Below are 17437 nucleotides of genomic sequence, written 5' to 3'. Positions count from 1 at the left end.
GGTACTTCAGTGACCCCAAAATTTACACTCTTGTACTGTGAGAAACTCGAGGAAACTATTGAACTACCTCTAGTCCTCAGTATTCAGTAAAATAACTACTCTTCCAAGTCCAATCACTCTTCTGGGAAAACTGTCTCTGAAATTATTTTGTATAAGCATTCACTGTATGTGCATCTTGCTCAGATCTTAGGCAAAGGTTAAAATACGATTATTCTGGTGGTTTAGAGGAGAGTTTCTTTTCTTGTAGTAACAGAGTTAGGAAACTACAGTGCCATGTCTAATCTCAGAACTACAAAATTTCATGAAACATAGGGTGTTTTTCAAGCATATCTTGGTCTTTTAGGAAGCTATGCTGATTTTGGGTGTGTGTTCTTGTATTATTTATGGATAAACAGAAATCTTTTAAGCTTAAGGTTTTTTTTGGGAAAAACACTAAAGCTCATCAGAAGTACCTATCACCATTTTTTCAGCCTTTCAAAGAAAGGTAGGGAAGATACATTTAGGGGGAAAGAAGATAAATTTTTTTTCTAAGAGAGCTGCTGAAAAATAGGATGGATCTGAAGGCAGATTAGACTGCAGCATGGGGCTGGAATTTGACAGGAGTCTTGGCATAAACAGGATTGAGTTTTGCATTCAGAGTACAATGGAAGTAGGAATTGATTAATATACTGAAAACAGAAAACCAAAAGGGGACAGAGGAGTAGCTAGAGAATTGGCTTAGGACCACTTTCCTAAGAGCTGGTAAGAAGCAGTGACCAGAATGATGCAAATATAAAAGTCTTTTAAATTTGCAGTGAAAAAGATGTAGAAAATACCTTTATTAATGTTTGTGTGAAACCCTGAATAGCATTCTATGATAACAATGAACAATGCATTCATTAACATGCACATCGCTGAACAAACAGCTATTCAGAGTGAGCTCATGCTGTCACAAAGACCGTGTTCTGCATGGGAACCTCATGGTTTCAACAGCTTCCTGGGCAGCCAAGCTTGGCAGAGTTTGACTTTTTACACCTGTTTAGTTGCAGAGTTATTTGGAAATGAAAAATCTAATGGCAAACAGCAGAAAGCTTGAGAGGGAAGGGTGGTTGTGTTTGAAAATCTGGACAATAGCTCACTGTATCTCTGTTTTATTCACGGTACTAGTTCTGGAATGTTCTCTTACATCCTCCATAGCATTGCTATGCATTTGTCTTGCAGAGTTAGAGGCATCTCACTGGTGAGTGCAGTAACCTCCTTCTCTTTCTTTTCCGCTTGGACTTGCTATATAGGGTATTTTATCATCAGTGATAGATATCGTGCTTCTAGGCTTTGAGTTCCAAGTCATGCGGTGAAAAGGACTGCCCTGTCCCAAACAGAGTGCCATTAGTGTTTGTTAACCCAGCCTGGTGGGGGTTTGTGTTGTGCACAAAGGTAATTTGTGTCTGCCCCTCCTTTCAGCTTGTGTATCTCAACTATAAGTGCCTGTCCTATTGAGCTAAATCTTTTACTTCAGGTTTCAACACATGCAATTCTATCTTGGTCTTTGCTAGCTTGCAAGAATATACCAGAAAGGGTAAAGAGGAGTGCAGGGTGTGGATCTGTTCCATGTTTTAGATCGTATGTTTAGATTCATTTCTCACAGGCTGGCTTTGCTAATAAGTTGATGTCCAGTACACTGAAGTCAATGACTGTTTTCCCATTTTTTGAAGGACTGAGGTGCTAGACTTACTTCAACTTTATCTTCACAAAGAAAGTTTGTGGCATTTTGTTTTGGGGTTTTTTTTTCCCTATCGAACAGTGCCGCAGCACAGGGGCTTAGATTAAGAGCTTTCATGCTCTTTCCTTTTCTAGTGTCATTTTAAAGTCTCTCTCTGTTCTTATATTTTGCTACCAGAACTCCACATCATGAAAAGGATCCTGTTGTGTGTCTGTATTACACCTCATCAGCTGTAGAAGAACTTTGCCAGTAAAAAGTAGAACTGTGCAACAAGCTGACTGGGGAAACAGTTCTCTTCTGTGTTCATTAGCCCTAATCTTCACTCTGATTTTTGAAATTGTCAAGTCATATAATAAATTTCATTTCATAGAAGTTTTGCTGTCTGCCAAAGTGTAATTCTTTAAGGTTCCATAAGCATAGGAAGAATCTTAATATCTGCAGAATGTAGCAACTTTCCACTTTCTTTGAAATTAGAGGATGTCATACGAATGCCCTTAAATTATGAAGTTCAATTGCCAAAATAACATTCATCCAGCTTGATGGCCAGATATTTCATTAAACTCCCACTGCACAGAGGTTATCTACTAATATCCAGAAGTGAGTACATTAGTGTCTAGGGATAGATGTAGACAAGCAAAAGACAATAAATGGATTGGAGCAAACACATGCAGTCCCCTGGAGGGCTGGAGTAGTTAACAGCTGGAGGAGGGCCTGGATGTAGAGGTGAATATTGAAACATTTGATATTCAAGCAGATAAAATTAAGTTGGATCAAGTGTGCAGATGATGAAGGTGTGAGTTTCAGTGTTCGTGCCTAAATTGAATAATGTCAGAAAAGAAAGCTGTGATTTAATAAAGATTTATTTTTTAAAGTTACCTTGACACCCTCAACTACATGAGATGCATTCAGCTTGTCAGTGTAGCATGAACATTTATAAGCAATTATTATGAGATTAATGGCTGAATTTCTCCAACCGTGTCGTTGCTTTTCTGTTTAATGATAGAACAGAAGTTAATGAAAAATGCAGAGTTTTGACATATTGTGTATAAAATATGTCAGTTTGGGAGACGGGAATTAAGCACAGTTTTCCTTTGAATCTATTGTGGTTACTATTGGCAAGAAGAACTTAGTAGCTATAGGATGGTATTATAGAACACAGCTAGCAGTGACATTCAGAAGTCATGAATTTGGAAAAACTGCCCTGAACTCTGAGAGATATGCTTATATCTTTGCCTCTAAAGTGCTGAATGCTTTTTGAAATATACTATAAACAACATACAATTGCCTTTTCCTCTATTTTTGAAATACTTATGTGTTCTATATACCTCTTGGTATATAGATATGTGGAACTTTTTCTGTAAGTGTATAGAAAAAGTTAGAATGCATTAATCCTGCATCATCATTGCTAGTAATTACAGGAACATTTGTCAACCTTCTTCAGATGCATCTAAAAAGATGCCTTTGTGATTTCAACATATCTCAAATTCCAAAATCTCACCATTTTCCACAGCCACTGCTTGCATGCCGGGGTTGTAGTGAATCCTCCGATTCCACCTCAGATCAAATGGCAGCACTTTTGGCTGACTTTCTTGGTTCTGTGTACCAGGTCTATGGTGTGTCTCATGCAAATATCTCCAGCGTAGTTTGTGGGGTTACTGGTTAGACAAAACCACAACCATACATGGATTTTTCATTTCAAGCACTTGTACACCAGCTGTAACTTCTGCAGAAATCTGTGCTATATTCAGAGCAGAAGCAGAATGTGAAGAGTTTTCTTGTTACTTTAAGTTGACCAAAAGTAGATTAGAAGCTAATTGTCACTAAGCATTAAGAGAGAATACATTTTTTTCAATTAATGTGGATTGATAAGTCTTCCGTATCTCTGAGGATTATTTCAGAAACATTTTTCCTTTTATGATGACCTTCTGCTATTAACTTGGAGCAAAGCTTAAAATCAGTATTTAACATTTAATGGAAGGAACAAACTGATTCTGCAGTTTAACTCAACATTTGCAGTAAGATGACTTGTACCCTAATGGCTTGTAATTAATTTTTCTGAAAATCATATTTATGATAGTCTGCAGATTCAAGGCTTTATCTAATACATAATGTTCATTTTGAGCCTTTAATTGCATTTAAATTAAAATTGGCTTAGCAGGAAGATGAATTGTGGGAATGCATCAAACCACCCAGCATGTCCTGAAGATGTGAGCCTGAAAATGCAATTTGGTGGAGATGTGCAGAATCATTTGGAGTTCATTAATTTTTATTGCACAGGTAATTTTACTAAAGTAGGTTATTTTCTTTGAAATTTATATTTATGTTTATGTCAATAGCTGAATATTGTATTAAGCTATACATCTATTAGAGTTTATTAAGCCAGTCTAATGGGGGTTGTTCATATTGTGCAGAGAGGTAATTTGTGTTTGCCCTTCCTTTTAATTTTGGAGCTGCATTTAGTTGAACTGAACTACAAGTGTCCATGCAGCTGAAAGAAGTCAAACAGGTGTCACAGGAGGTTTCTGTGTATGCAGTCAAAGAATCCTGGGAATTTTGTTCTTGTAAGCGGTTTTGCTTCTGACCTTCTAAACCTTTTTACTCTGAATAATCTTTTTTTTTTTTTTTCCTTCATGTTGCTGAGGTTCTGACCCAGCCACTGGAATGAAGGGTTATTGATGTGTAACTCAGTTTGTGGCTTAATGTGGTGCACTTTGTCCAGCCAGCTTGTAAGTGATCCTTTAAATTGCAGATGCTGCTGAGGTTATACAATTTAATTATAATGTCACTTTACAATTATAAAGAAAAAAAATGCCTTTTGCATTGCTTAATGAATACAAATTGCGCACAAGTTTGAAATACAAAAGAATAAAAATTAACGTTTGTCCTTCTTGCCAAAGTATTTACATTTTTACAACCGAGAAGTAGTACAATAATTCCATTACCTGTATTCATTAAACATTTTTGCTTTCCAGTTTGTGATTTGTAAACAGTAGTTATTAATAAAATGAAACTGTCAGCATTTGCTGCTTTTGCCCATCCTTTTCTTACCCTTTTTTATTCCACTGCAGACAGAGTAATTAGAGGTTGAAAATGCTATGTGCAAATGCCTGTTACAGGGATTAAATTATATAATCATGGTAATGATTTTCCTTAAAACCCTTACTGCCAACTGTAACATATTTCACTTCACCAGTTTTTTTTGTGCCATCGTATTTTATGAGAAAGTAGAAATATTACTCTGTTCTGACAATCTGCTGCAAGTTACTAGTTTGTGGTCAGATTTGATAGAAACCCATATTCATTTAATACTCGCCAATCAGAACTTGACAGAGGTATTGCTTATTTTCTCATTTCATCACTGAAGCATGCCGGTGTAGTTTAGTCCCTAATTACTCTCAGACTGAGACGTTCCAAATATTCCCATGGTGGTAATATTTTTCTGCCTGGATGAGTCATTACGTTGTTTGGCAGACTGAAACACCAGCCTTTCCTTGTTGGAACACTACCCCTCATGTAGCACCACATCTTTTCCTCACTGCTGTCTGTTCCACGACTTTCATCCTGCTGTGACATTTCAAGCTGTACCATACGAAAGCACATTTGCCTTCCCTCTATCTGACTGATTGGACTGGTGCCAGCTCTTTCTTCAGGGCCAAGGACAGGAGACTGGGATAGTCTGAATAGAACTGCTTAATGATCTAATGGAGCAGTGCTCTCTCCTGCTGAGAGATAGGGCTTATTTGTTTGCTGGTTAGAGAAAAGGTCAGGGAAATCCTTTACAGCAAAGGCTGTGACAGTGAGAATGTGCAATACCACACATTCCTGGGGCTTGAATAACTTCATACATCAGGTGTTCCCCTCATGTTAAAAATCCTTTTCTGTTTTCATTTCATTTTCAATATCCTGCAGATGGCAGAGAGATGAAAGTGATGAATTCTACAGCTTGGTAATATAAAGCCAAATGTTGTTCCTCCTGATAGAGAGAGACTTCTTACTAAGAGTTTAACACCAGGGAAGGTAATGCGGACAGCTAGCAGTACTGCGTAAAGGCAGCTGTTTTTTCTTGCCATTGTTGTGAAACCTACTGGGTATATGACTTTTAATGGCTTTATGCTTAACAAGCCTGTAAACATAGTTTGCATATTTTCCCACTGAGTCTGACAAGGACCGCAATTCCAATTTGGTCAGTCAAGTTAATTTAGTCTAGACTTTGCTCAACAGCTGAATAACAGCACAGCTCTGACATTTTTGGGGGTGGGAAATGTATGTGCATGGTGGTGCTGCCACAGCTCCTGAAATTGCCCAGTGTTGCATCCAGTGAGGGTTTGGGGCAGTCTGGGCTAGGCCTGCCAGGGTTTTCTCGAAGGAAGCTGAGCAAGGGGGGGCGGTGTGGCGGGCGCAGCGGAGGCTGGATTGGTGCCACCAGCGGATCCCTGTGCACGTGAGTGACCTCGCTTGGCCAGTGGTGCTGGCTGCCTGCCCAGAGCGGTGCGTGATGCAACTCAGAGCAGCCATCAAGTACCCCAAGACCTGGCCCACAGCGGGGTTTATTCCAGGCTTCAAAGTCGGTGTCTGTTTAAAGGAGCACCACTAGACCTCTGAGAAGGATTTTTTCACATAAATGTTGGAGGTTTCTTTCAGTAGAGTTTTATGTAATTCCAGAGAGCACTCTAAGTGAAATAGATTAAGAAATAAGACATTTTTCCTTTTTGATGTATTCTCCCTGGGTTTTTTTACTTTTCTCCTAGGCACTTTTGGAAGCTATTTCTGCTCAGATAGCTCTCACTGTGCCTTGTTTTTCGTTTGTTTCTGGGAGGCTTTTGCACAAACAGGAAGGAGAAAAGCCACTCTTAAAATAAAAGCATATGGTTTTAGAATGACAGAAATTGGCAAGTGGGTCTCAAGGGTTGGTTTAGTACCTGATAGTGCTTCATTGTTTGTTTTTGTTTTGTTTTTAATTTACTGGATTTCAAGCTCACAGTAGCTATTTTAACAAAATAACTATAGATTGTTATTTCTAATGTTAGCTGAAGTTTAGCAGGAAACATTGGAGTTGGCAGCACCATAAAAAAACATGCAGAATGTTCTGATTATAAAAACAACATTTGTAACCCACACTAAAGTTTTCAAATACATGCTTCTGCTGCTACTGCTGTGCTCCCAGGAGATGGAAACCTGAACCCCTCAGGTTATTTTCTGAGTAAAGAGGATTTAAAGATAAAAAAAAAAAATCATATAAAATGGTTCTGGTAATATCTTCATATATTAGGAATAAGATACTGTAGTCTTAGACTGTCAACTTGTCAGAATTTTTATTTTTAAATAGAAAGATTAGGTGAATTTAAGTTAAACTATGTAGCAAAATATTAAAAGTACTAAAAAAAACCCCACTTAGCAACAGCAGGAATTAGTTAATAAAATATTTACAAGACAGTGAATAAAAGTGAGTGTGAGGAGGAAAGTAAAAGAGAAGGCAGGTCCCTCCACGTCACGGTTGAACTGCACTGGAGGTGGAATGTGGGATGCTTGCAGTCTGCTCACTCAACTGTATTTGACTAGGGCCGTCATCCCCTCAGCTTTCACAAGCACTGAATGTGTCAAAAATCTTTCAGAGAAAGTGTAAATTTTAACCAGCCCGCTTCTGGTTCATATTTAATGTGGTTTTAAATGCTTAAATCACATTGATTCAAGGTATTTCTTCATCAGGTTTTGTGGAGGTTAGCATAAATCAACAAGATAGTTCAGTGTGTGAGCACATGTTAATTATGATAGGGGTATAGTGCTGATTTGTTAGAATTTGTCTCATTTAGCCCTACTTGAATTAAGAGTTTGTAGTCTGTGCATGCCATGCGTTTTTATATGACAATGTCTCTGTTTAAGGACAGATTTTGATGTAACTTCCAGTGCTGCCAGATTAATCTAGAGCTATCTGTGCCTATCCCAAACTTGTTTGAAAGCAAACAAGGGTTTAAAAAATTCAGTCACTAAACAGTAGGTAATAGTTTTTGTGTCATTGTGGTTTATTGCGCTACAAGGTGAGCATCAAAATAATTAGTGAAGCTTTAATAATTTAACTTTTTAAATTCTTGTTGTGCTGATATGTAAGTTTGTGTGTGTATAATACCATCTTCGTAACCAAACTTTCATCCTGTGCAGTACTATCAAATTCAGTATAATCCCTTTCTGAAACAAGTTATTCCTTTTTTATCATTGTACTATCATTACCTGTTAGTGAAAATTAAGCAGGGAGATGTTTGGTTTTAAGTATCTGGATTGAACTGTCACATGGAAGGCAACTGATTGAGAAAGGCTACATATCTCTTCTAAAATCACCTATGCAGTGCAGGTGCAGCAGTTGTCTGCAAACAGCCAGTTGTCTTGCAGACACTGGTCTCACTGTGTGACATGCCCTAAATTTTGAATCTTCTTATTTTCAGACTGCAATGTCAGACTTCCTAGGTGACTTCTTTAAAGTTCTTTAGTTCTTCTTCTTCCTTCCCCCTTCCCCCTCCTTTAATCTAGGATAAGTGTTTCTGACTTATAATTATTAAAGAGGGTGGTAAAACTGCACATATTGAAGAACAGATTCTGTAGTAGTAGTAGTAGCTGGCAGAAATGTTAAGTGCTTTTCACAGTCAACATTCAAACAGATTATCAGATGGCATATTTCACCCTGTTGTTACTTTAAATGAAGTGACCATGAAATCAACAAATCTGCTGTCAGGTGCCTGTCACGGAGATAGTTCTCCCTGTCACACAATGCCTCACATAACAGGTAATGTGTTTTTAAGAATCAGTCCTGTGTCACCTCATCAAGTCCTTGTTAAAAGATGAAATAAGACGGATGGTGTTGTCTCCCATGGAGCTGACTGAAATTCAGTAAAAGCAATGCATGTTATACAAAAAAAAAAATATGAAAAGTAAAATAGGTGCCTGTAAGATGCCTCTGACTGTGCCATTACTCTTTTGTTTTTTTCTTTGTCTTGTGAATGATTACTCATTTTTTCCTGCTTATTTCTTTCTAGACTGAATATTAATTGGATTATGTTTAAATTTTGTGAAGGACAGAAAGAGTTAATCCCCTAAACAAGAACCCAGAGTGGTGTTGTGCCAATAGCCATGCATTCACTTGGAGTGGTTAATACCTGCTCCTGTGCCTAACAGAGATGACACTCATAATTAATTGAGTTATGAGGTGTTCCTAACAATTATTTTGTTCAGGATTCTTAAGTTTAATCGTTAAACTCAGGGCCAGGGATAAACTAATATTGCCATATTCAGTTTTTCTCTATATACTTTTGTAACAGTTCTCCCAAGTAAAATAGATTTTTATTTTTTTTATTTTGTTCATGAAATTTTAATTATAGCATCATTCTCAGCTTCTCAGTGTAAGGAACTGTCAGCCAGTTTGAACTCTGCTGAGACAGATGCTGCAGGGTTTTTGGTTGGTTTTGTTTTTGGTTTTGGGTTTTTTTTTTAATTTTGTTTTGACTTTTCAGACTCACCATTTTTTAAAAAAAATAAAAATAGGGAGGGAAGTCACCTTAGTGATATATGGACATCTGTTACTGTAATTTGTTCTTTCATGTCTAGGTTGTGACTAGCATTAGTATATTCAGACCAGTAGGAAGAAATACCCTTTGCTTTCCTTGCTATGGCTAAATGTAGTTCAATTTTTTTTTTAACTTTTTTTTTTTTTTTTTTTTTTTGGATAAGTAAAGGACTGGTTTAGAGATGTTGCTCACAGAAGCAAGGATTGGGCAGGAGGTACAAAGGTTGCCTGCTTTGTGCTGTGCTGGCCAGCCAAGCTAGTTGACTGTCCAGGGCTTGCAGCGCCCACACTCCCTCCCAGCAGTGTGAAAGCGGAGGGGAGGGTAAGGCACCATCCTTCTGAAATGTGAGTGAAGCACCAGAGACTGTGTTTTAGGTAGGGCATAGATCTCAGTTTCAGGATGAATTGGAATTGGATGCATAACAGCACAGAACCACACCTCTAAGAAAATTGATACTGAAGCCAGTGAAAGAAATGCTTCAGCGAGATCCACAGACAGGCAAATGGCTCTGCTTGAAAATTGTGTCTTGTAAGGCAAGACTTTATCTGGTTTGCACTAAACCAGTTCTTTCAGGCTGACCATGCTGTTTGTCTTACTCACAGCTCCACTGCAAAGTATGTATTTGATCAGATGTTTGAACTAATCATGTGGTTGCCATTTTTACTTTCCTACAAATTACCTGTATAGATTTAAGTGGATTTTGAGAGTTATTTCCTTCTTACAAATGCACTTGTTTGAGACACTGGAGATAGGGAGGTGCCATTTCAGAGCAACTTCAAAGAATCATGGGCTGTGATAACAGGGAGAAACTGCAGATGGGTTGCAGGAAAGCAAAGACTAGAACTACCTTAAACCTTTAGGTAGACTGATGCTTAGCAACACTTCTTAGTGCATTTTCTCTTCTCTGCCCACTTAGGCTTTTGCCATGAGGTAGGAATGGAGAAGTTATGTCTTTTGGATTAGAAACAGAGATGGTGCAGAAAGAGCAAAAAGTGTTAATGATGTTCTAAGTATTTACTTCTCTTGAACTCCATTTGGGCAGATGCTTCCACTTAGCTGTACTAAATTGGAGGCATAACCCAGGAAAATCTTTCATCATGATTATTAATTTTGCTTCTTGTCAAGGCCAAAAGGAGGTTAGAACTGTTAAGATACCTTTACAGTAGGGACACAAGTTATTTTACCCAAATAGTTTAACATTGTCGTTCTTGTTTTGTCAATGAACTAGGCTTAATTAGCTGCATGTGAAAATCAGCATACATTTGAACAAGAATACTAAGTCGGTGACCAGGCTGATCCTAGCCCTTGGTCAAATTCCTGTTTTTCAAATGCATGAGAAGAAATAATGAAAGGACAATTTCATGGACTCTGAGTGAGCGAATCCTACAGACTAATCTGAGCACAAATCTCTGCAAAAATGGAGTGAAATCCAGCTGAGAATAAATTAGAATCCTCTAGACATCATAGGGATATCAAATATTTCAGTGTATTTTAGAAATTGTGATAGAATTTTACAGCTCTGCCCCATATAACTGTCACTGGATACCAGATATAACAAAGATAGTGGTGAGACTGGAAAAGTCTTCTACTCATCTAGCTATGTCAAATCAAGGAATCTGGTTCTAAAGTTCAAGCAGCAGGAATATAGACTAATTCTAGTAAAATTGCTGTAGCTTGTAGGGAGATTATTTCTGGATGTGATTCAGTAACCTTTTCATAAGTTTCAAAAATGTGGCACTAAACATAATAAAAGCTATTCCAAGTTCCTCTGATTTTGTCTGCCACTGAGGAATACTGGAATATTTATTTAATAGTTTCTTGTCTCTAATGGGAGGACTTCTGAGATGTCTCTGAAGTACCTGGGCAGTAACAGTGGGATCTCTTAGCTAAAGACCTAAATCCCACTGACTCCACCTGCACTTACAGAGGGTGGGTGTTCTCGCTCTCCACTTTGTTCCTGTTTCTGGCTTCTTTGCTGTGCCAGTGTGAGTGTATGATGGCATGGTTAGCAGATTAGCCAACCAGTCCAGCTGAAGAGTAACTCAGAGAATGAATTCCAGCCCCCTTACTTCCCCAGCATGGCTCACTTTGCACGCACTGTTGCTGACACAGGTCAGAGGTAGAAGCAGAGCCCAAATATGGACAGGATGGTGAGGCTTCCTTTTTTAGTGGTTTTAAAGTGCTAACAGCTGTATTTGTGTAAGGGAAAAGACAGTGCTAAGGAACATTGGATCTTTTCGTGCCTTTGTTTTCCCCATAATTTTCCCAAACATATTGTGTGCTTAGCCCTCTGAATGATTGGTCCACAGGAAAAACTGAGGAACACATTCAGTATGATTTTCATTTAGTTCAAACATTCAAGAAGCATGTTAAGAACCACAGCCACAGATTATTTTTTTTTGCACTTGTCCCACAAAATGTATTAAAAATTTCCCATGCTGAAAGCCTGTTACTAAGAACCAATACATAAGTATCACTAATTATTTCCAAAACTGCAGGGCAGAATTTTAATGTAGGTGATTTAAAGTCTAAAACAATTTCTAACCCTTAGAATCTAGGCTAATGTGGAGTGTAATGTCTGCAGGATTACTCACCATTTCCTGCTCTGGAAATTTTATATATGACTCATCTTGTGTTGCCTAAGGACAGGATCCAGGATACTAAAATGGATATTCTCTTTTACCACACCAATCCCAAAGTTGCCCCAACACAAGGCATATGTTCAGAGAACCTGCACACGTCAAGTTATGTTTCTTAGACACTGTTAGGCAGGTTATTCATGTTAATTTAGTCACAGTACTTCATAAGGGTCTGCTAGAAAGACCAGCAGTCTTGAAGAAAAATGTGCTTTAAGGAAACATCTAGTTAAATTTATTGCTCTCACACAAGGCATTGTGAGCAACTCCTACCTTAGCATACTTTGTGGCAGCTACCATTTGAAGCTACTACTAGGCCAAAGTTTTACTGTTTGAACAATTATTTGGTTTGAACTTCCATAGGTTTCTCAAGAAATTTCCCATTGTGTATGTTTCAGCTGCTTTTTCTTTGTGTACCTACACAGATTCCAGGGAAAGAGACAAGAGTATGTCTACACTGAGTGTACAGTGAGCTCCTCAGCTGGCCTTAGACCTCTCTCAAAGCTCTGAAACTAGCTTGGGTAAATCATCAGTGTAGAACTGATGGGTATAGAACATAAACCTCAGCATAGAACTCTGGTACCTCATGTAGTCTGGATTGAGATTGTTTGGCACTAGATGCTAATATAAATAGTGTGGTCCTTGGATAGCAGTAGGTGTGAAACTTCTCTCTCCAAAGTGATATCTGGAGTCTCAGTGCCTACATTTTCCACACCTTTAACTGGCATTTCTGTACGTGGAAGCTGATAATCATTCCCCAGTGGCTGAGATGCTTCTCAGTACAGTGAATTGCTTTCTTACAAAGGACTGTTCTTGATGCAGTAGTAAAGTCTTATAATGCATGGAGATCAGATTAAATACATATGAGTTATTATCTCTATTGGATTTGTCTCTCAAAGTACTCATTCTCCTCTTCTGCAGAATATTCTTGAGTGAAGAAACTCAGACCCAGAAACAATCTATCATTTGAAGCGTGATTATGATACAGACTAAATCAACTTCTTGCACAGTTCAAGCTACAAGGACTCAGATTTATTGAATCAGCACCGATTCATTATTGATGTTCTGAAAGCAAAATTCAGTTGGAATAATCTCATAGATACAAAACTATTTATTAACAGTTTTTCACCTAGTTTTATTTTAATCAACTGCTTGGAATTACTTAAACTTCTTAGGCTGATGTGTCCTGCAGAGTTAGGATTTACATAGGACCCTAAAAATGTTTCATTTGTTTTCAAATGGTTAAATCTTTTTTCTCTTGTATGAAGAAGGTACTCTGCATTCAACAACTTTCAGTTCTAGAAAACCAAAATGGCTATCAGAGATTTGAGTCTGGAACTGATTTATTAATATTATATTTACTTTAGTTTTCCTTTAGATCGCACTTGATGCTTGTGCAATATGCATCCTTTCACTCTCAACTTTCACATGTAGTTTCTTGAACTCATATAGAGATGATAAAATCTATAGAGATTATAAAGTTTCCAGTGTATAGCCCTAGGAGCATCTGTTTTATTTTGCTGATTTAAGATTTTTTTTTTGTCCTGTTTCTTCTTTCTCTTTCAAATTGAAAAGAAGTATGTGCATGCTTTCAGACTGTATGGCATTATTCCAAATGAGTTAGATTTATAAAAGACCACTGGGAGAAAAGTAAGTAGTGTAGCAATAATAATGTTAGCAAGAAACAACTTGCTATGGAGGAAAGTCACTTACGTGCAGATATGTTTCACATATGAAAGTGTCAAAAGTTAGTGCCTGTCAGGATTTTCAAAGCATACATTTGTTTTTGAAACTTTGTTGGAATCGTGTTCTCTATTTTTAGTCTCCTCATTTCCTCTAAAAATTTAGTTTAATTGTGTGCTCTTGTGAAATTATGCAAAGTGATTTAAGTGACAGAAATAATCTACCTCATCACTCTCAAATGCTTGCTGTTTTCCCTTCATGTGTTTGAACTAGTTAGAGATCCATCTTTTCATATAGACATGGCTGCAATAGGGCAAGTAAAGGATTTAGGATGGTCCCAATTCTTTTAGGGGGCATTGGATGAAGTCCATAGTTTTAAATATTTAGCAGAGCTTTATAAACAGTTTTGGCTTGATTTAGGGCCAATCCTTAAAAGCTTTAGAAGTCAAGTTCAGTTCAAATCGTTACTCGCTACCAAAGCATGAAATTTCTTCTTCTTCTTCTTTCAACATAGCAGTTTTTCACTCCTGGTCATCCTGTGCTCCAGAGTGCTTTCTTCATTCACGCTTACGGTCATATGGACGAAAAATAATGTTGTGAATACTAAAGACAGTTGTTTTTACTCTGTCTGTTGAAGGTGTTATAAGAATTAGTTTTTAATTCAGGAAAGAATTAAGCAGCACTCCAAAATGTCATCACATGACTGAATTCTGTTACCATTTGGATACATTCTTTCACAGAATGCATGGATAGGACCTTGTGGTGGCATCATAGAATTGAGTCAAAGGCTACAGCTGTCTTAAATAACAAGAAAAAATATTCAGATTCTGAATGCTGTGATAGTAATACCTATATATCAGGTTAGCTACCATAATAAAAAAAAAATCACTTTGGAAGATATACAAATACAGGTTTTAATTAAACCTAAATATTCTAAACCAACTACTATAGCTGATATTATTTACCACATAATTACTTATCTTGTATTTCTTCTATTTCTCTGGAGCATCTCAGGTTGACCCATGATGTCCAGAGATGGATTACAAAACACATTCATCTAATCCAACATGAGCTTTATTTGCTGTTACTGTGCCATGAATTTGCTCATTTTTAGTAACATTTTTACTAACAATACACTGAAAGGACAATTTTCTTTTTTTTTTTTTTCTACTTCCATTTTCTTTTCCTTTAAAATAGTCATATCTGTTTAAACTTGATTTAAGTGAAACATTCCACAGCTCTCCCTCGGCAAGTATTCAACCCAAAAGCAAACATTTACAGATGCTCTGATGTAATATCCCCCCCAAAGTACATAAGGGGGGTACTGTTCAAGCGCTATCCTGCAGGCACCAGTGAACTGCACAGTGCATGTATTCACTGCAGGGGCTCTGATCTGCATATGCAATCGTTTCTGTATGCTGTTTCTATTGACACAGGGAGAAAAAAAATTAGGGAAGGCCTTCAAGTGTGGGGTTATTTAGCCTTTCTCTTTTAGAGCGCACCCTCCTAACCTGTTTATTTTTTTGGCTTTTTAAAAGGAATTGTAAAAAAATTCTTAAATCAAGTGACTGGTCCTGTCTGCTGGAAGAAGGAGAGCAAGGCCTGAAAAAATGAAAGCAATGTTTTGGGGTTTTTTCCCCTGAAAAGCATTAATAGACATAGTGGTTTGGTAAGAACCAAGTGCAGCATCAGATTAAAGGTCTTAAAGGACAGTAGCTGAGGGATGGAGGGAATCACCAACTGTACTAAGGAAAACTGAATATCTATCTCTGAAAAAAGGCTAGGCATTGGGCTTTGATCTGCCCTCCTCCTTGTATATAAATGTAATCTTGGAACTTGATTGAATATTCCCACTCTGATTTTGTAATTAAAACATCATTTATACTGAGAATAATTAAGACAACTGTACATTTGATTTTAAAATCAGTTTTGAGTATTGTGCCTTGTCAAGCTACAAGACTGGTTCCTGCAGCTTTACAACTTAGCATTGAGAGGCAGACAGTGACCGCAGGCACCTGAGTGGAAGGTTTGACAGTTTGATAAATTAGGAATGACACTTGCCAAAATGGCTGTCCTTCCCTCAGCCTGCCAGTGGAGCATTTACACACTGTTAATTGAATTGGCAATTTGTGTAACAGTACCTGCCCCTGAGCTTTTGTAATGCTGGAGCTGCCATTTAGCTCTGATAATCCAGGACTTGGGAATAAGGACGAAAAGCTTCACATGATATTATTGCAGATTTAAAATGACAGTTGGGGACCTTGTTGCCAATTTCCCATTAAATGAGAAATAATTAACAATAGCAATAACAAAGTCTTATAAAGCTGGAAAGTTAAATTGACTTTTCAGCAGTAGTATGGTTTGAAATTGCTTCTAGTGTGATTATCAGATTGCCCTTTCAGTATTATATACCCTAAATAGTATCATCTCATGGTCTGAATAGGCAATAGTGTCAAAGCTACCCTGTTTTATTAGTGGGAGACTCTTCTGATTTATCTGTGGGGTTTTTTTAATTTCTTCATACCATATAAAAATTGAGTTATGTTATAATATTTCATACAGATAAAAAACTTAATGAAATATTAGAGATTCTGATTTCCATGGTTATCAGTAATTGAGTGACAGTAGAAACAAAATTTTCCGTCGTAGAAGAATATTGTTAATTATGAGGTTCTTTTTTATAGTTGAAGTTGCAATTCATAACTTCATCCTTAAATTTCTCCAGTGTACCTAATGCCACTGTCTGAAATGACAATTTATCAGCAAACTATTGTTTTTCTCTTAAGCTTCTTATGTTTTCATAATCCTTGTGAATGCTTCCTAATGATTTGATGTCCAAATACCATAGTAACCAAAACCCATATAAGAATTAACCACCAAAGACTAGAGTCTTTGCAATTTTTAGTACTTGTAAACAAAATCAGATTCTTCAAAGCTAGCACATTTTCTGCATGTCAGAAGGTTAACTTCTCCATGCAGAAGTGCAGTTCATATTCTTGCTCCAAGATTTAGACTTGGAAACTTAAGTGATGTATGGAAGAGCAGGTGGAGATCCCAAGAGCTGATAGATCTTTCCCATCATGACAGTATGTACGGATCCATAAGATGCCACAGTGACTAGATGGAGCACACAAGTCTGATCCATTTCCTACCTAGTAAATACTCTAAGACAGTATAGGTCTAATAACTTATGTGCTGGAAAATATCTTTTTATCTCATTGCTGTAGTTTAGAGTGGGATGCTGTACAGAATAATCCCAGTCAACAGGCCTATACTATCATCAAGTCATATTTGCATTTTAATATAAACTAAAGTATGGTTGTGGTTGTAGTATTACATAAGTGATGAAAAGCAAAAGAGGGCAAATAAAAGGAGAGGTGAGCTAAGATAAACTGGTGTGGAGCTACTGAGCAGAACGATCTGTGCTGAAGCTTACAGTTCAAATATTTGTGCAGGACATTTCATAGAATCATAGATTGTTAAAGTGTTGGAATGAACCTTAAAGATCATCTAATCCCAAACTCCACTGCCATGGGCAGGGACATCTCCCATGATCAGGTTTCTGAAGGTCTTATTTACCCAGCCTTGAACGCTGCCAGGGTTGGGGCATCCACAACCTCCCTGGAAAACCTGTTCCCGTGTAAAAAATTTCTTCCTAAAATCTAACCTACACTTCCCCTCCTTCAATTTGTGCCCTGGACATGCTCCAACTGTTCCATGCACTGCTTATGCTGGGGACACCAGACCTGTATGCAGTATTTCTTCTGGTGAATGCGACTAATAAGCTTAGGGAATTCTGTTCTAAGGAAGGAATTCGATGTGAGGTAAGCCCAACTAAAAGTTTGGATGGTATCCAGCTAAAAAGG

General features: G+C 37.5%; 1 protein-coding gene across 6 annotated transcripts in view; it reads left to right on the top strand.

Annotated features, from left to right (window-relative positions):
• NPAS3 (neuronal PAS domain protein 3) overlaps window positions 1-17437 on the top strand; it is a 590252-nt gene that overhangs the window by 244842 nt on the left and 327973 nt on the right. The gene's annotated exons all lie outside the window — the stretch shown is intronic.

Source organism: Zonotrichia leucophrys, chromosome 5, assembly GCF_028769735.1.
Source record: "Zonotrichia leucophrys gambelii isolate GWCS_2022_RI chromosome 5, RI_Zleu_2.0, whole genome shotgun sequence".
In the NCBI taxonomy this organism is placed as follows: Eukaryota; Metazoa; Chordata; class Aves; order Passeriformes; family Passerellidae; genus Zonotrichia; species Zonotrichia leucophrys.
The sequence above is the reverse complement of the archived record's forward strand: the minus strand, read 5'-3'. Positions and strand labels throughout refer to the sequence as shown.